The sequence below is a fragment of the Momordica charantia genome (assembly GCF_013281855.1).
Source record: "Momordica charantia cultivar OHB3-1 chromosome 5 unlocalized genomic scaffold, Mcharantia_2.0 BLBB01000005.1, whole genome shotgun sequence".
In the NCBI taxonomy this organism is placed as follows: Eukaryota; Viridiplantae; Streptophyta; class Magnoliopsida; order Cucurbitales; family Cucurbitaceae; genus Momordica; species Momordica charantia.
Genome location: NW_028275163.1, coordinates 11,633,580 through 11,651,908, shown reverse-complemented (window position 1 = coordinate 11,651,908; position 18,329 = coordinate 11,633,580). Strand labels below are relative to the sequence as shown.

The 18,329-nt window shown below is 36.4% G+C and overlaps 2 long non-coding RNA genes across 3 annotated transcripts; one reads left to right on the top strand and one right to left on the bottom strand.

The window, feature by feature from the left end:
* Positions 1-2,848: 2,848 nt before the first annotated feature.
* On the top strand, positions 2,849-5,918 carry LOC148211309 (uncharacterized). The gene is made up of 3 exons (XR_015790728.1): positions 2,849-3,687; positions 3,787-3,826; positions 5,621-5,918. It is a non-coding gene; the product is annotated as an uncharacterized LOC148211309 (long non-coding RNA).
* A 9,777-nt stretch (positions 5,919-15,695) lies between these two features.
* LOC148211308 (uncharacterized) lies at positions 15,696-18,329 on the bottom strand. 2 transcript variants are annotated; one of them, XR_015790908.1, is made up of 3 exons: positions 17,701-18,248; positions 17,574-17,612; positions 15,696-16,034 (listed from the first exon to the last, which is right to left on the bottom strand). It is a non-coding gene; the product is annotated as an uncharacterized LOC148211308 (long non-coding RNA). The 2 variants fall into 2 exon arrangements; XR_015790909.1 differs by lacking the exon at positions 17,574-17,612 and having other exon boundaries at positions 17,701-18,329.

The window sequence follows — 18,329 nt, the reverse complement described above, 5'->3', positions numbered from 1 at the left end:
AAATAACCTCGAATGTTTAGTTTATTGGATTTTGGATAATGCAATGCTATGAATTCAACAACAAATTTATTGAATAAAATTTTATTGAATATACGTTTGTTTTTACACAAAATACAAACTACGAGTTTAGCGCAACACACCCAACAGACTAAAGCTTTGATGTTCCTCCTGAGACATCATATGAGCAAATTACTCGGCTCCACTTAATGTTTGGTTTACCCTTGAATTTTGTATGCTTATTATTCATTTGATGACTGTTGTTTTTGCTTGACGACAAGAAAAATATTAAGTTTGGGGGTGTGATAAGCATCGATTAAAGGCTAAAAAGAATGGATTTGTGTGCTTAGTTGAGGGTTATTTAGGATGGAAAGTGTGTGATTATGCATCTCTGTTAGCAAAAATGTGCATATTTTATGATTAAGAACTTGGGCAATTAGTTATAGGTAAATGAAGGCTAATTGGTGTAAAAATGTGTACTTTGTAAGGAAATTGAAGATTGGCGATTACAATGTGTTAGGTGCATCACGCTTCCAAAATTTCCAGCTTACTAGAACAATTCTTTAGTCGCATTCGATGTCTAGATGATCAAAACGTGAATAACCACTTTTGACCAAGTATTGGTCCAAGATTTGGTCTTACTTCATAAGATCTCTACAACAACTAGTGGCTACCAACTTCCCATGGAATTCTGAACACTTTGTTACCTCCCAAGCCAATAAATTGAGCTTCGAATGATCACATCTCACATCTCATTTTTCCATGCTTTTGTTCTTCCTTTCTACTTTATCATCAACTTTAGTTTTTTGAGTTTCTTTTCTAGCATTTAAGTTTTTGTTCTTCAATTAAACGTTCTGCAATTACTCTTGTTTATTTTATTGCAATTCAATTTGTTACAATTTTGTTATTTGTTTCCAATTCTGATGAAACTGCATTCTTTTATTATCTTCTCTTCTTATTTCAATTCTTTTACTTCTATGAGTAGGTAAATTATCTTTTCATCCCTCCTACGAATGGTTAGTTCATTAATTTTAAATTACATCTATCAGTGAGCACGACGTATTACACTCCTTTTGCTTATATTGATTGATATAATTATTCTAGTTGATTTTCTTGTTGGCCACTTGTTAAATCACGTTAGTTTGAATCTAATTCTGAAAAGGTTAGATTCAAACAGATTTCATTAAGGTAAAAATGGGAAGTTACTTAGACATAAAAATTAAAACAATATCCTAGACATAAGAACTAAAACAATATCCTAGACATAGACTCTCTTACCCGTTAAACATAAGTTGGAATTCGATTTATTTAGGATTCTAGAGTTTCATAGACATATATAAACGCTAGCCTAAGCTTCTAAACAAACCAAAGCGGTATGCAATAGGAGTTGAACCTATTTGCATAAAATTGAGCATAATTACAGGCACATTTGGTAGGTGTAATTCATCTTTTTAGAATTAACTCTTAGTAGGGGGGTTGACCTTTTAATATTTGTGTTTTTAATTCATGTTCCCAACAATCTCACCAATTTTTATCCTAAACCCGGTTGCTCATTCAAGCAATTTACAAGTTCGGTTTTAAAAGAAAATTAGTCCATGTGGAGACGAACTTGAAATATTTCCAGATTATTACTTGTGACAGTGTGCACTTGCACTTACCCTCAAGCTATTAAGCAGAGGTTCAACAACATAAATCCTACCCGTGCACTCAGAGGAAAGATAGGCAAGAACAAAAGCATGCTCCACAAGCGAATCTTGCAGAGTTGAACGATATCATTGCTGCCGTGGATGTGGAAGCAAATTTGGTGTAGAACAAGTTTGACTGGATTCTTGACACCGGAGCATCCATACACTTTTGCTCAAATCGTGACCTCTTCCATAACTTCCAAGACTCTACTGATGGCGAGTGTGTTTTATGGGAAATTCGGCCACTACTGGAGTACTTTTGAAAGGGAAGATTCTCTTAAGACTTACCTAAGACAAACCTTTATCCTTAAGTAATGTACTATATGTTCCTCCCCTGCATAGGAATCTTGTGTCTGGAAGTATACTGAATTGGGCTGGAGTTAGGCTTGTGTTTGAGACTGACAAGGTTATCATCACCAAAAATGGTGACTTTGTTGGTAAGGGATTTTAGCTTACAATTTATTTGTTCTTAACACTGTTTCTACTTCTATGAATGAAATTGGCTCTCGTATAGCTTATATTGTTGAGTCTCTTGATGTGTGACATGGTAGATTAGGACATATGAATCTTGCATCAATTAAAAGGCTTAGAACTTTAAACTTAATTAATGCTTCTGAACTGCACGAATTAGTAAGATGTCCTGTTTGTGTAGAAGCAAAATTTGCAAAAAAAAAAAAAGCCTGTTAAACCTGTCGTGTAACGCCCCGCGTTCTCTGACTCGTTTATTTTAAGAGATAAATAGTGTCTTTCGATTTTTCCCTAAGTTGATAACTTTAATTCTTGGATTTTCTAACTTTGAAATTCTAATTTTTGGCTAAATTAGAATTAAGTTTAATTTCTTTGGATTAAGATAATTTAAGTTCTCGACCTGTGTAAGAGATTTTTAGTTAAATTCTAAATTCACGAATTTTAGAATTTTCCTTCCTAAATTCTACTTTTCTTTGAATTATTATTCTTGGGTTTTAGAGCTTAAGTTAACTATTTTATTTCGGGTTGTTGTGGGGTTTATTTTATTTCTAAAGCATAATTATTGGGCTTTTGTTTTGGACCATGGTAGTTTTAGTTGGGCCTCATTTAGATTTGGGAATTGGGCTATTGATTTTAAAACAAAATAAAGAAAAAAAAAACCCTAAATCTATTTTGTTTTTTTTTCTTCTTCTTTTTCTTTTTATTTTTCCTTTCATCTTCTTCTTCCTAAATCCTTTCTAGCCGTCACTCCCATTTAGCAACCTTCACGTCGACGACGGTCTGGCTAGCACCTCCCTCCGGCGATCATTGACAAGTAGCGACGGCTTCCGACGAACCAGCAGCAACGGCGCACGGTAGATACATCTAGCGAGCTTCATCCTCCGGTGTTCAACAACAGCTACGGTCAGCCCAGATCTTCAGTTCTTCAGCGTGTACAGACTCGCAGCGGTGCATCCCATAGCAGCAATGGCGGATTTGGGTTCACCGGCTTCGAGCAGTCCCACGAATGGCAAACTGTCGCAGCTTCTCCCGTGTGGCTACGCGACCAACCACCATACCAGAAACGTCCTCCTCTACGGCAATTAGCAGTGTTGACCAGTAGCATTTGCGGCGGCACGCGGTTGCAGCGAACCAGGCGGCGTGTTTTCCTTCGGAACCCGACGGTATCAACGGCTGCCCGACAAACCAGCTGCGTTTCCGTTCAGATCTGACGTCCCACTAGCAAACGACGACCAGCTGTAGTCTTCCCTTCTACCCACGACCCCTCACGACCCACGAACCCGCAACCAGCACGTGAATCAACGTTTCGGTGACCCGTTTTGTGATTCCAAAGCGAGCAAAAGTATTCCGACGCATTTTGGCATTTACCCATACCAAATTGGAGCTCGATTCGTGATACCCATCCTTGTTCGAAGCTAGATTTAAGTTACCCATTACTTTTCGGTATCAAACCAGCAAGCTCGAAGCTTCTCGAACCTGGATTCGGCAGCTCAAGCCTCCTCGACGTCTACCCATTTCAAACCCAAGAGGTTTTATGGTGAGATAGTAGGTAACAGGTCATCTAAATTTACTTTCGATGCAAACTAAGTGTTTCTAACATGAATTCTAATCAAGTTTGGTTTGCTTTTGGATTTAGGAACCCTTCGGTGAACTTGGTAGCGCATTAGAACTTTGTAGTAAGTAGTTCTTACTTGGGGGATGTTTGTTGATTGAATATGTATGAATTGTGTGGTGCTTTCAGTGTGCTTATTATTTATTAATATGTAAGTTAATTGTGTCTTATGAATATTGGCTAATGGTTGTAAGTAGTTTCTTACTGAAGGGGTTGGTTGTGTGCTGATATGATATGGTTGTTTGCTGGTGTGCCCATGTGCGATATTTGCATATTGCTTGTCGTTGTTATCATTTAGCGAATGTCGTTGTTGATAAAACTGTTGATATATCTTGGGAAAATTATGTGGTTGTGTGAATAAATTGTAGTCAAGTAATCTTGGATCACTATGATTGAATTGTTGTTATGTTCTAATTGGTTTTCATGATGAAACTTGTATATCGGTACTATAATCTGTTGTTTTGAAAGCATGTTGAACGTTTATGAGAAGTCGGTAGTGTTTGATGAATGCTGGGTATCTATCAACTATATTTTGGTTAAGTGGTTGATTGTGCTTTTTCTGTAAACGATGCCTGCTGGAGCCGTTGGATCATGTTGGACTATTTTAGATTGATTGGCTTTTACATATGATCATTTCGGTGTATCGCATATTGGACTGTTATGAGATTGTTGATGCATGAGGCATAGCGTAGTAGCAAGTAGGACTCTTCTGAGAATTTTGGGACATAACAAAGTAAGTAGCACGGGGGCGGGTGTGTGCATTGATGTGTGTTAATAGAAATTGTTCTTGCTGATTTTACATTATAAACATGTTTCTCTTATTATTTTAATTGTTGGACAGGTTTGTGAGGTCGATGTTGTTATTGTAACTTGCGGTTATTTTATATATCGGATATGTATATGACTGGTATTTATGTTTGTTGTCTGCAACTTTAGGAACTTACTGATATTGTATGGTTGGTTGGAAGTGATTAGGATTTGTTATGTTGTACAAAGCATGTTATGTGAAGAATGTCATAGGGTTGTTTGTTAAAGCTTTGTGTGCGCTATGCTGTGAGCAAGTTGGTTGTTGTCAGACTTTGTGTTAGTGAGACCCGTGATGCATTGAAATCTTATTAGTGGTTGTGTTGTTGTTGGGCTTTGTGGTGGTTGGTGTTATTAGGAAAGTAGTACTGAAATCCTGGTTGGAGGCTAGAAATGATATGTGGAGTTATGAAAGTTACGAAGCGAATGGGTGAGTGTCAGGGCCTCGGGTATAAATGGTCGAGGGCTGATACGTCACTAATTGGGTATCGAGGCCTCGGGTATAAATGGTCGGGGGTCGATGCGAGGAGTCTTTCGAAAGGAGAACTATTGGGGCCTTGGGTATAAATGGTCAAGGGCCAATAGATTGTAAGACATCGAGGCCTCGGGTATAAATGGTCGAGGGTCGATGCAGAGTTCAAGGCCTCGGGTATAAATGGCCGAGGGCCGATGCTGTAGGGTCGGGGCTCTGGGTATAAATGGTCAGGGGCCGACTCTGCTCGAAGGAGTTAACTGTGGAAGGCTAGAGTAGCTGTGATAAGCGTAGAGGTACTTGAGATGTTAGGGAGACTAGAGGTTGGTACTGGTAGTTAATGTGTTCCTGGTTGTGGTTGTCACTGAATTTTATAGAATGTGTCTCTGTTTGAATGCATAATGTGATGAAAAGCATGACTGTGAATGTTTCATGATTTGGTTGAGCATGATGTATGTGTGTTGATCCTTTAATAAGCATGACACGTTGTTCCTTGATAAGCATGCTGTTTGTGTGTGACCCTTCAGATAAGGGCTGCTTACTGAGTACTGTGGTTGTACTCATCCCTCTTTTCCCCTCCAGTTTGCAGGTATCGAGCTAACTCTTGGGATGGTGATGGCGAGGAGGAGGCTTGATCGGAAGGACCATTAGCTATGCTGTGTACAATTAATTTCTTTTAGTTAGGATAGTTGTGGCCATTTAATGTTGTAGTTGAGTTGGTAGTGGCTGGTTTTGTTTAGTTTTATTGTCTAAAGGATGTTGTAAGGTTGCCGATTCATTATTATTTTAGAGCATTAATTTTGTTAGCCTCTTGAACTACGGGATTGTAATCTATTTAGGATATTTATGAATACATTTGTTTAAGTTGATCGTACTTGAATTAGCTTTTGCTTCATTGCCATTCGAGATGTTAATATTCATTTAGTGGATGGTTTATAGTTAGTAAGGTTTCCTTGAAGGGTTTGGTTAATGTGAAGTCGGTATTAAATGGTTTATCTGTATAGGATTGAGTTTCTCTTACAACATTAATGTTGTTGTTCTAATTGTTCAAGCTCTCGTGAGTGTGGGAAATCAAAGTAGCGCAGTAGAAGCGTGGTAGTTTTATTGCTTAGTGTTGTTGTGAGGAAAATTCTCTTGTTTATGCGAAAATTTTAGGTAGGCTTAGTAACGGTCCCTGTTTGGAAATTGTGAAATTCCTGGGGCGTTAAATGTCGCCACCAGGTGTACTATACTTTTGGAACTAATTCATTCTAATTTAGCTGATTTAAAAAACACCTCTAGTTGAGGAGGAAAAAAAACTATATTTCTTTTGTTGTTGATTTTTCGAGATATATAAGAATATATCTTCTAAAATTTAAAGATGAAGCAAGTAGTATGTTTTTTAATTTCGCTGAAGTAGAAACCAACGAGACAGGAATATAAAAAGATTGAGATTATATCGGGGTAGTGAATATAGTGATAATTATCTTAAGGAGTTTTATGAATCAAATGAAATTATTCATGAAGTCATTGCTCAATATTCACCTCAACATAACAGAATAGTTGGATACAAAATAGAACTTTAAAAGAAATGATGAATGCTACGTTACTAAGTTCTGGTACCTGATAATATGTGGGGGGGGGGGGGTGGGGCAGCTACCTTTTCTGCTTGGTTTTTTCTTAACAGAGTTACTAAAAAAAGGCTTGATAAGACACCATACCAGATATGGAAAGGATACTCACCAAATCTGAGCTACTTAAGAGTGTGAGGATGCTTAGTGAAGGTGGCGTATCCAACTTTCAAAATACCTACAGTTGAATCAAAAACCTTTGATTGTGCTTTTATTAGCTATGCTCATAATAGTTCGCATATAGGTTCATGTGCTTAAGTGATAACTTAATTTGTGAATATAGAGATGTTATGTTTTTTTTTTAAAATACTTTCCCTATGATTAAACTGGTGTTGAGTTTAATGGATTTTCAAAACAAGCATCTATATCTTTGCCTTTTAATATGTTGATATGATAGATTCTGAACCTGGGCTGATGCTCTAATAGATCATAAACCTAGGAGAAGTAAAAGGCAAAAGATTGTTAAAAGTTTAAGGCATGACTTTTTAACTTTCTACCTAGTTGAAAACTTTGACAAGATAGATGATCAATTTGCTTGCATGTGTCTGATATATGAAGATTCCAAAACCTACCAAGAAGGGCAAAATAGGTTTAATGATCTTTATCTTTGATAGACCGATTCGACAAAAAGATGAGGTGGAGTTTATCTCAAGATCAAGAAATTGAATAGGGTAGACTGTTAAGCGTCAATCAAGCTTTTATTCACGGAGATCTGAAAGAAGAGATTGAGGACAACCTCTGTGACCAATTGGATCTTGACGTCCTAGTAGGCCTAGTCGAAAAAATGAGTTCCTTTTTCATCTCGCGTATAAATTCTTTAGATTTTAGCTTATGGAAAGAAGCAAATAAAAATGAATTAGACTATATAGTTATTAATCAAACCTGGGAATTGGTAACTCTACCAGTAAGAAATAAACCTATTAGGTGCAAATGAATTTTTAAAAGGAAAACAAGACCAAATGATACAATAAAAATAAGGCTAGACTAGTAGCTGTGGGTTAGACACAAAAATATGGTATTGATTACTTCGGTATGTACTCTCCTGTAACCAAAATAGCTACTATTAGATCTATGATATCTCTAGCTGCTATCTGTGGTCTAGTAATACATAAGATGAATGTAAAAATTGAAGGGATCGAATCTTGCAGCGGAATACAACAAAGAAAAAGGCATAAGTATTGTAAAAAGGGAAGTAGAGAAACCTACCTTTGAAGACCATTCTTCACCATAGTTTAATAACACCACAAAAAGTCTTCCCCACTATTCTCTTAGCAAGGATTGCTTTGTGGGAATCATCTTTTGAAAATGAGGGAATTTTCGAGCGAGAGCTTTCTGAGAGAGTATGATTTTGCATCAAAATCACTAACACCATCAAACTCTACAAAATGCAACTGTTTGCATTTTATAGAGATGAAGAAGAGTGGGGAGGAAGTACCCCCACCCACCAACCTCCCACTTCCTTGCTATGCAAGGGAGTGGGTTATTTAATTAAATTAAACATAATTTGGTTTAATTTAATTAAATAACTAATTAATTAATTATAAATCTAATTAATTAAAAAACAACTTTAATTAAATATCATATATCTAATTTTTTAATGATATCATATATCTAATTAAAGCCTTATTTGAATCATATTCAAATACATATCTCTCTTATAACTTATAATTTTATTGTGAATCTTGTTCACATCAATTTTAACTTATATTTTAGTATGAATTCAATTCATATTAATTATTATTTGAATCTTATTCAAATATAACTCTCATAATTTATATTTTAATTATGAATGTCATTCATAATTAACTTTATTTTATACTGTATCTATATACATTATATTAATTGAATCTTATACAATTAACCTAAATTCCCTTAAATGAGTAGAATCTCTCAAACTCTTTCACAAGTCTTGATCCTTGTTTTACGCGTTGTGAGCTACTAGGAGGACCTAATGAACCTAAAGATCAGAAGCTCAAAACATAACGAGATTAATTGGTTAAACTCATTAACTACCTTAATCAACATACGCTAACTACGAGTTACTCCACTAAAAACCTGCAGCTGCACTCTTCTCACTATAGAATATTTATGTGTCCACGGATATTGACCATTAACGGTAAGTCAATCCTTCACGAGTGTTCATAGCCACAGTTGGGTCAAATTACTATTTTACCCCTATGTTATATCTTATACCTTAAGTATCGCTGATCCTTTAATGAATAACCTGGTTATGGTCCGACCAATAATCAGAAGTCCCTCTCGAGTCACTCTCACTCATACAAATCAAAGGATGAGCCTTAATAGGCAGGAGTTTATAACTCACTCAGGATTGAGATCGAGTTACCTGATTTATTGAAATAGTAATCTATTAGCTAACGGTGTTACAACTAAAGATTAATTATTTCGCGGTTCAGTGTTATAAAAACTCATTATATTGGACACCCCCACTTGCATGTCTCTACACGAACGATCTGGATCAAGTCATTTGTAACTATTACAAAGTGGGCAGTATCCATAATGTTACAAGGATAAGGTAACCAACCTTATCCATATACTATAGACCCTTTAGGTTATTATCGGGACATTATCCACTTGCATATCGAGAGTATATCAGTTATATATCTGGTATATATACTATTCCGGCTACATGAAATAACCTCGTATGTTAGTTTATTGGACTTGGATTAATGCAAGTCTAAAATAAACATCAATAACAATTTTATTGAAATTAATAAGTTTTTAATTACATTTACAAACCACGAGTTTAGGGCATAAACCCAACAAAAATAACATTTCTTAATGGAGATTTAGAGGAAGAGATCTATACGACTCAACTTGAAGGTTTTCTAGTTGTTGGTCAAGAAAGTAAAGTGCGGAAAAAAATCACTCTATGGTCTTAAACAGGCTCCTAAACAATGGTATGAAAAATTCAATGGCACTTTAGTAAACAATGGTTATAAGGTTAATTGTTCTGATACATGTATTTACTCAAAGTTGTTTGGAGTTGATTGTGTGATTGTATGCCTATATGTTATGACATAATGATCTTTGGTACAAACTTAGTGTTGGGTTTTATGCCATAAACTCGTGGTTTGTAAACATAAAACAAATATTCATTCAATAAATTTGTTATTGATGTTTCTTTTCAAATTGCATTAACCTAAATCCAATAAACTAACATCCGAGGTTATGTCGTGTAACTGGAACAGTATATAACAGATAGACAATATATATTTAATGTACAACTTATATATTTGATATACAGTGTATATATACAGTATATATTCGGTATACAGGTGGATAATGTTCCAGTAGTAACCTAAAGGGTCTATAGTATATGGATAAGATTGGGTACTTTATCCTGGTAGCACTATGGATATTGCCCACTTTATAATAGTTACAAATGACTTGATCTAGGTCGTTTGTGTGGAGATATGCAAGTGAATGTATCATGTACAATAAGTTTGTATAAGACCGGACTACGAAATAATTAATCTTTAGCTGTAACATCGTTAGCTAATAGATTAATATTTCAATAGGATGACCAGGTAACTCAATCTCAATCCTAAGTGAGTTATGAACTCCTGCCTGTTAGGACTCGTTCTTTAATTTGACTTGTATGGGCGAGAGTGGCCCGTGCCGCCGACTTAATATTCCTACCATTTTGGGGACGAGATCGAGTGGGGAGCTGGAAATATAACTACACAAGATGAAATTTACTCCTTTCTGACTTTAGGGCAAGTATATGAGTGTTCTCTTAAGTGTTGATTCCAAGACTTCCGATTATTCGTCGGACCATAACCGGGTTGTTCATTAAAGGATCAGCGGTACTTAAGGTCTAAGATGTAACACATGGGTAAAACGGTAATATAACTCAGTTGTGGTTACGAACACCCGTGAATGATTGACTTACCGTTGATGGTCAAAATCTGTGGACGCAAAATATTTTACAATGAGAAGAGTGTAGCTGTGGGTCTTTAGTGGAGTGACCGACAGTTGATGAATGTTGATTAATATGGTTAATGAGTTGATTAATATGGTTAATGAGTTGATTAATATGGTTAATGAGTTTAATCAATTAATCTAGTGTCGTTGGAGCTTTTGATCTGTAGGTCCATTAGGTTCCCTTACTAGCTCGTAAAGGATAGTTAAGAACATTTAGTCTTTTTGAATTGTCCAAATTTGTTAATGAGAATTAATGTTAATTGCATGAGATGCAATTAACATAATGTATGTTGATACATTATAATATAAAGTTAATTTTGAATTGGATTCAAAATTATGAGAGAGATGGATATTGTAATTTGATTCTAATGTGGTTGATTAATTTAAGTTTAATTTAATTAAATATGATTTGATTAAATTAATCGGATATGTTAATTTGGTTAAATTAAATTAATAATAATTTTTGTAATTAATTAAATTATATTTAATTAAAAAAATATCATGAAATTAAAATAAGACAAAACAAAAAAAAAAGAAAAAGAAAAGAAAAATGGGATGAAAAACCTCCCACTAGTGGAAAGTGGGGTAGGTTTTCTCACTTCCCACCACTGGGGAGGTGGTGAGTGGGGATGTTGTGACTTCCCCTTCACTCTTCCTCCCTCCAGGGAGGTTCTCCCTTTTTTCTTTTGGTCAAACGAGTTTGTCGAAACTCTAACAAGAAACCACGATCTCAATCTCTTGACTTCCCTCTCAATTTTATGACAGTTCCCACAAATCGAGTTCTTAACATTCAGAGGATAGCGAGGAAGATTTTTTGGTGGTGTTGGTGTCTACATTGAAGAGGTGCCTTTAAAGGTATGTTTCACTAATTTCCTTTTCATGCTTATGTCTTTTCTTTGTTGTAATTCCAAAACAAGATCGAAGCACACGCGTTCGCGCTCTTCGCTGCGAGATTCAATCTTATAACTTAGATATTATTAATGGGATAAAGTTACTTCGATCATCCCATTTTGAGATGAAAGATTTATGAGAGGCTGATGTAATGCTTGGTGTTATCATACGAAAAAATGACAATGGATTTTCCTTATGTCAGTCACATTATATTGAGAAAATGTTGAAGAATTTGATCATTTTGATATATCACTTGTAAGAACACCTTATGATGCTAGTACGAGTCTTAAGGAAGAATCAGGGCGATAATGTATCTCAATATGAATATGCAAAAATCTTAGGTAGAATCATGCTTCTAATAAACTACACTAGACAAGATATTGCATATGCTGTGACTAGACTGAGTAGATATACACATAACCATAGTAAAGAACATTCGACCACTCTACATCGTTTATTAAGGTATTTTAGAGGCACAATGAATTATTGTTTGCATTTTAACAAATTTCCTATTGTACTATAAGGATATTATGATGAAAATTGAGTTACAGATAATGATGAGGTAAGCTCGACCAGTGGATATGTGTTTACTTTTTTGGGAGGAGCTATCTCATGGAAATTAGCAAAGTAGACCTACATTGCTCATTCCACAATGGAATCTGAGCTCACAGCACTTTAACTAGCAGTGCAAGCGACTGAATGACAAGCTTCCGTAGGGATTGCCAAAAATAGTGTGTACAACGGCAAGAGGCGTAATATATGTATGAGACATGGAGCAGTGAAACAACTGATGAGAGATGAGATTATCTCTTTGGAGTATGTGAGGTTTGAGAGAAACTTGCTAGATCTTCTGACCAAAAGACAAACAAGGAGGGTAATTTAGGAGTACTCAGGATGTATGGGACTAAAACCATGATGTTCCTTACATTAATCCACAACTCTTCTTTTGAGTGGCCTATGTATGAACTTGATGGATGTAGTGAAACGTTATGTGAATCAATAGCCCTTATTTGGGTGATCCATTTATGAACTTAATGGATAATATTCAAAATCTTCATAGGTCAAGTTTGAGTGGTTGATCAATGATAGACTTGATGAAACAATATCGTGATTATGAAAGTGAGGTTATCTTCTATGAAAGATCCAAGGAGTCTCTTTTTAGAGCTTTCATAATAATCCAAAGTTTTATGTGCATGACCATTAATAGTACTTGATGACTTTTGCAGAATGAAAATCAAGGATCTATACATATTGTGGAGGTCTGAACCATATTATTGGAAGTTCAAGAGGTAATTCACTTTCACTACCTAGATTGTTGCCCTACTTCACTACGTATTAATTTAAATCGAAAGATATTAATGTTTAAGTTTACTTTCCTCTTACTCGGAAAATTCTTGTTTTCCTCTTCTCTTGTTTTACTAATTGTCATTCGTGGGGGATTGTTGAAAATAACAATATAAAACCAAACATTTTGTCCCACATGGGAAGTTTATCCCTTGGAAAGTTGGTTTATAAGGCAAAGACTGAGAGTGGGCTAGACATGGTTTGGGATAAGCCTAAAGCATAACCCACTACGGACGCTACTGCCGTCGCCTCTCGGAGTAGGCCTTTCTTTTTTAAACAAATTTCACACACACGTAGGGCTCTAGTTTTTTTAATTTAAAAATAAAATTTCTATTTTTGGGCCTTCCCTCACTATAAATACGGCTTGATCCCACCGCTTTATTTCATCTTATCTTTTCACTTCCTTTCCTTCATAACTTCGTTCTCTTGTTTTGTTCTTAAGGATTTTCTGAGCACGAGTTTGATTTCACTCTTTTATGACGAGTGCACGTCTAAGCTGGAAGTTATGTTAATCTTGGAGAGCATTCTGGTAATAGAACGATTTAGCACCAAGGTTGTGTCAAATTTTGTTTTCATGGCAGTGGTTCGCCCATGGCACAACGACGATTTCTTTTAAATGTTATAGTTTTGTCATTTTCCTTCCCAATAGTAAGTTCTGGTCTTGTCTCATGATTGAGCCTCGATACTAAACCCCACCCATAACCATAAAAACTACAGTGGCTTAATGATTGTGGTGAACTCAGGGTGACTAAGCAATTGAAGGTCCCTTTTGCCATTGGAAGATACGAGGATGAGGTATTATGTGACGTGTTACTGATGCATGCAAGTTATATGCTCTCCTTCATAGTCCTTGACAATTTGACAAGATAGCTCATCATGATGTTTTTCTTAATCGCTACATTTTCATACACAATTGTAAGAAAATTGTACTTTCCCTTATCCCCCAAAGAAGTACTTATTGATCAAGAGAAACTAGAAGAAAGAAATGTTAAAGTTGCAACAAAAGCAAATGAGGGAAACAAAAAAGAGAAAGGAAAATAAAAAGAGAGTTCAAGAAAAAATGAGAGTTTGTGAGAAAAGTAAGAGCATAGCTCGCTACCTAGTGAGAAAGAGAGAAAAAAAAAATAATTAGTTGGAGTTCTAGACTTGTGAGGTTAAAAAATCTATGTTGTCAAAAAGAACCATACTCATGAAAGAAGCTTGCCTACTAATCGACGAGCTTGAATACTCTTTGCCTAGTGCTTTTGTGTCTCTTTTGTAGGAATTCAAAGGTGTATTTCTCGAGGAGTTGCCTAAGGAGTTATCACCTTTGTGAGGCATATAACGTAAGATTAGCTTCATCTTAGATACTCAAATTGCAAATCAACCAACATACCAGACATATCCACAGGAGGCTAAATAGATTCAAAGTCAAGTAGATGGGTTCCTTGCCCAATGGTAAATACATGAAAGTTTGAGTCCTTGTATTGTCTCTATCTTGCTTGTACCTGAAAATGATGGATCGTGTTGAATGTGCATAGATTGTAGTGCTATAAACCATTAAGTATAGATATCTTATTCCTAGGTTGGATGACATGCTTGATGAATTATATGGTTGTAGCCTGTTTATAAAAATAGATTTAAAATCTGGATACCATCGAATTAAGATAAATATGGGAGATGAATGAAACACTATTTCAAAAACAAAGCATGGTTTATATGAACGGTTGGTTATGTAATTTTGCTTTACCAATGCACCTAGTAATTTTATGTAACTTACGAACAATGTACTACGAGACTTTTTGGGAGAGTTTGCTGTGGATTATTTTGATGACATCCTAATACATTCTAGGACACTAGAGGATCATGTTCAACATGTTAGGTATGTTTTAACTGCACTTAGAAAAGAAAAACTTTATGCTAATCTTAGATAGTGTAATTTTTGCATGGAAATGATAAACTTCCTAGGATTTGTTATATCTAAATAAGGAGTGAAAGTTGATACTAAGAAAGTTAAAGTCATTAGGGAGTGGCCCACACTTAGGAATGCTAGTGTGATTAGGAGCTTTCATGGACCAATTGATTTCTATAAGCGGTTTGTTAGAGACTTTAGTTTCATAGCTTCACCACTTAATTAACTTATTAAGAAAAATGTGAAATTTGAGTTGGTTAAACTCAAGAATGTGCCTTCAATGAGTTGAAAGATAAGTTACGTAATGCACCTTTACTTGCTTTATCTAATTTTGAACTAACATTTGAAATTGAGTTTGGTGCAAATGGAATAGGTATTAGAGCTATTTTAATGCAGAACCAATGACCATTAATGTACTTTAGCAAGAAGTTGAGAGGAGCAACTCTGAAGTACTCTACATACAACAAAGAGCTTTATGCTTTGGTGAGAGCATTGCAAACATGGTAGCACTATTTGTGGCCAAAGAAATTTGTTATTCACACTGGCCACCAGAGCTTACAACATTTGAAGGGCCAACAAAAGCTAAATAAATGACATGCCAAATAGTTGGAGTTCATGGAAACTTTTCCTTACATGATACGGTATAAGAAAAATAAGGAAAATGTGGTAGCCAACGCACTATCTCGGAGGTATGTTTTACTGAACTCACTTCATACTAAATTGCTTGGCTTTAAACATATTAAGACCTTGTATTCAAAGGACACTCATTTTGCACCTATTGTTGAGTCTTTTATGATCTCAGGATCCCTCTCATTCGGATGTAGCATCAGTTCACTCATGTACCTCTCCGCTCTAGTCGGGCGTCACGTGTTATTGTAACGCCCCCCGAATTTCAACAACACGCCTAGGGTAACGTTAACCATCTACCTGTACACCCCTGCCCTTAAAACACATAATGAAAACTAACAAGAGTCTATAAGGTCCAAAATTATTCCAATAACCAAATAATCAACTCGCCATCCGTGGGCTAAACAAACATAAATTCATGTTTAATCTTGTTTTAGACAGTAGTCAATACTCGTCACAAATCTAAGTGCACAAAGATAACATCGACTCAAGGCGTTAAAAATGTTCAGACCCATCAGACAGAACCCAACAAGCCATCCCTAAACATCACCAAACTGGTACATCCATAAGTAAAAAGGAAATACGACTATCCTAACAGAAAAAGAAAACGAGTGCAATGCAGCCTAGTGGTCATTCCTCAGTCGGGCCTTCCCCACGTCACCACCATGGTTGTAACTCAAATCCTTACCTGAAAAACAATAATTGCAGAGGGGGGTGAGTATATAAAATACTTCATAAGTAGCCCTCACTAACTACACACCACCAGCATGCCAAACATATAATATGCAATACAATATATATATATATATATATATATATATATATATATATATATATTAAACTAACAATTCAGATAGTCAGCAAGTTATAAGTTTGACATAAGTTTGACAACACACACTAAACATTCTAAATAACACCACTCACACCTCCTAACCCGCTAACTCCTGATAACAGCACTTTCTAACCCTTGTCGCCACCTTAATTTTCCATATCTCACTCTTCACTTTGTGTTGGTCCTTGACCTTTGTACCCAAGGTCCCGACACTCTTCCACATAAACTTGGCGTTCGACCCTTGACCTTTGTACCTAAGGCTTCGATGCTCATCTCTACCAAAACTGGTGTATCGATCTCTGACCTTTGTACCCGGAGCCTCGAAACCCATATTAACCGAGTTGGCGTGTCGACCCCCGACCTTTGTACCTGGAGCCTCGACACCCAACTAGCCATGCCTGTCCAATGATTTGTTCCTTCATGTCGACCCTCGACCTTTGTACCTAGGGCCTCGACATTCATTCGTACTAAGACTGGTATATCAATCCTCGACCTTTGTACACGGCGCCACGACACATAATAATGTCACATCAGCTCCCGACCTATGTACCTGGGGCCCTGAGACTCACTGGTTCCTCTCTCATAACATCCAAACTCTATATATTATTTCTAGCCTCCAACAATATTCTAGTATCAGCTGCCTATTCAACTAACCGCAACGTCTATCCACAACAAATCATCTAGTATGATTTTAATGTATCACGGACCTCAATAACACATACTCTAACAACAACTAACCTGCTCACAATATAGAGAACACAAAAGCTTCAACAAATAACATTTCAGCATGCTTTACAAAACTGACTTTCCACATAACAATTTATAAAAATTTTAAGAACACGGCCAACTACAACATAACCAACTCAGTTCAGAATTACATCCAACAGTTTCACACAACAGTGCTACATCTAACCTGTTCACATGCAAGATTCAACCTATATATTCCGCAACTCATCATCTTACACGCACAAACAAGAAGCAACTCATGCTTCGAAGAACAATCACCCCCTCAAGTAAAAACTACTTACAAAAATAGACAGCGACACTTTGCTCAAATCAAACCTCAGCAGACAGCTTCAACATGCTTTTATAATATAACAAAAATAATCACAACTCTCAAAGGCCTTAAACCATATCTTTCCCAACAGGAACTCCATATCTTTCCCAACAGGAACTATCATGCACATTTAACACTTAAAACATTACACAAATTCAACCAATATCTCCAACAACATAACGCTAGTACAAACGACCAACTTCAGATCATGCGTTTAATCACCATAACTAACACTTCCGATAATCATAAATACATGAGATACATGATAAACAAAACTAATCACCAAAACATTTTCAACAGCCTACGAAACACACACACCCGCCCCTAGTACTACTTACACACTCCCACGTTCTTAGTTCTTGCGTCGTTTTCAGCACCTATACAATAAAATATATAAAAAAAGCAATTCATTATCAACTTTCAACCATGGAAAACCATTCTAAAGGGATTCGAAAGTCCGTTTACCATGAAATTGACTTCGTTTAGGTGTAGGCGACTTAGATCTAGTGCGGATAGGTGTGGGTAACATGAATTTAGCCTCAAACCAAAATGGGTAATCGCCAAACACCAAGAAAACAAGTTGTTTGCGTTTTTTACAGCAGCAGAACACACCGAAAACGTCCTTGCAACCGTAATCGTTGCCACAAGGGTGTCGGGGTCTCCCATATAGAGTCGAGATGGGTCGTTGGCTGCCACCGAACCCCCGAGACGTCGTCCAACACTACAGACCGTCACGCCGACCTCGAAATGCCGCGAAATGGAGCAGAATGCCGCTGCCACTGAAATGCCTGCTGCGCCGTTGTCCGCCGGAGTGTGTCGTTAGGGAAACGCTGTCGTTCGTCGGGTACTATCGGGGAGGTTAACGGCTGGGCAAAGAAAAAGAAGGAAGAAGAAAAAGGTTGAGGGGAAAGGGGGTTTCACGTGAAAGAGGGAAAAAGAAAAAGAAAAGAAAACAAATTTCTTTCCATTAGGGTTTTTTCCCCTCTTTCTTGCGTTCTTCCACCCTCGTTTTGTTTCCCTTGCCACTTGGTTTAAATCCCAAAAGCCCAAATTAAAAATAGGCCCATGGATTAAACTAAACTCTAAATTTCTTC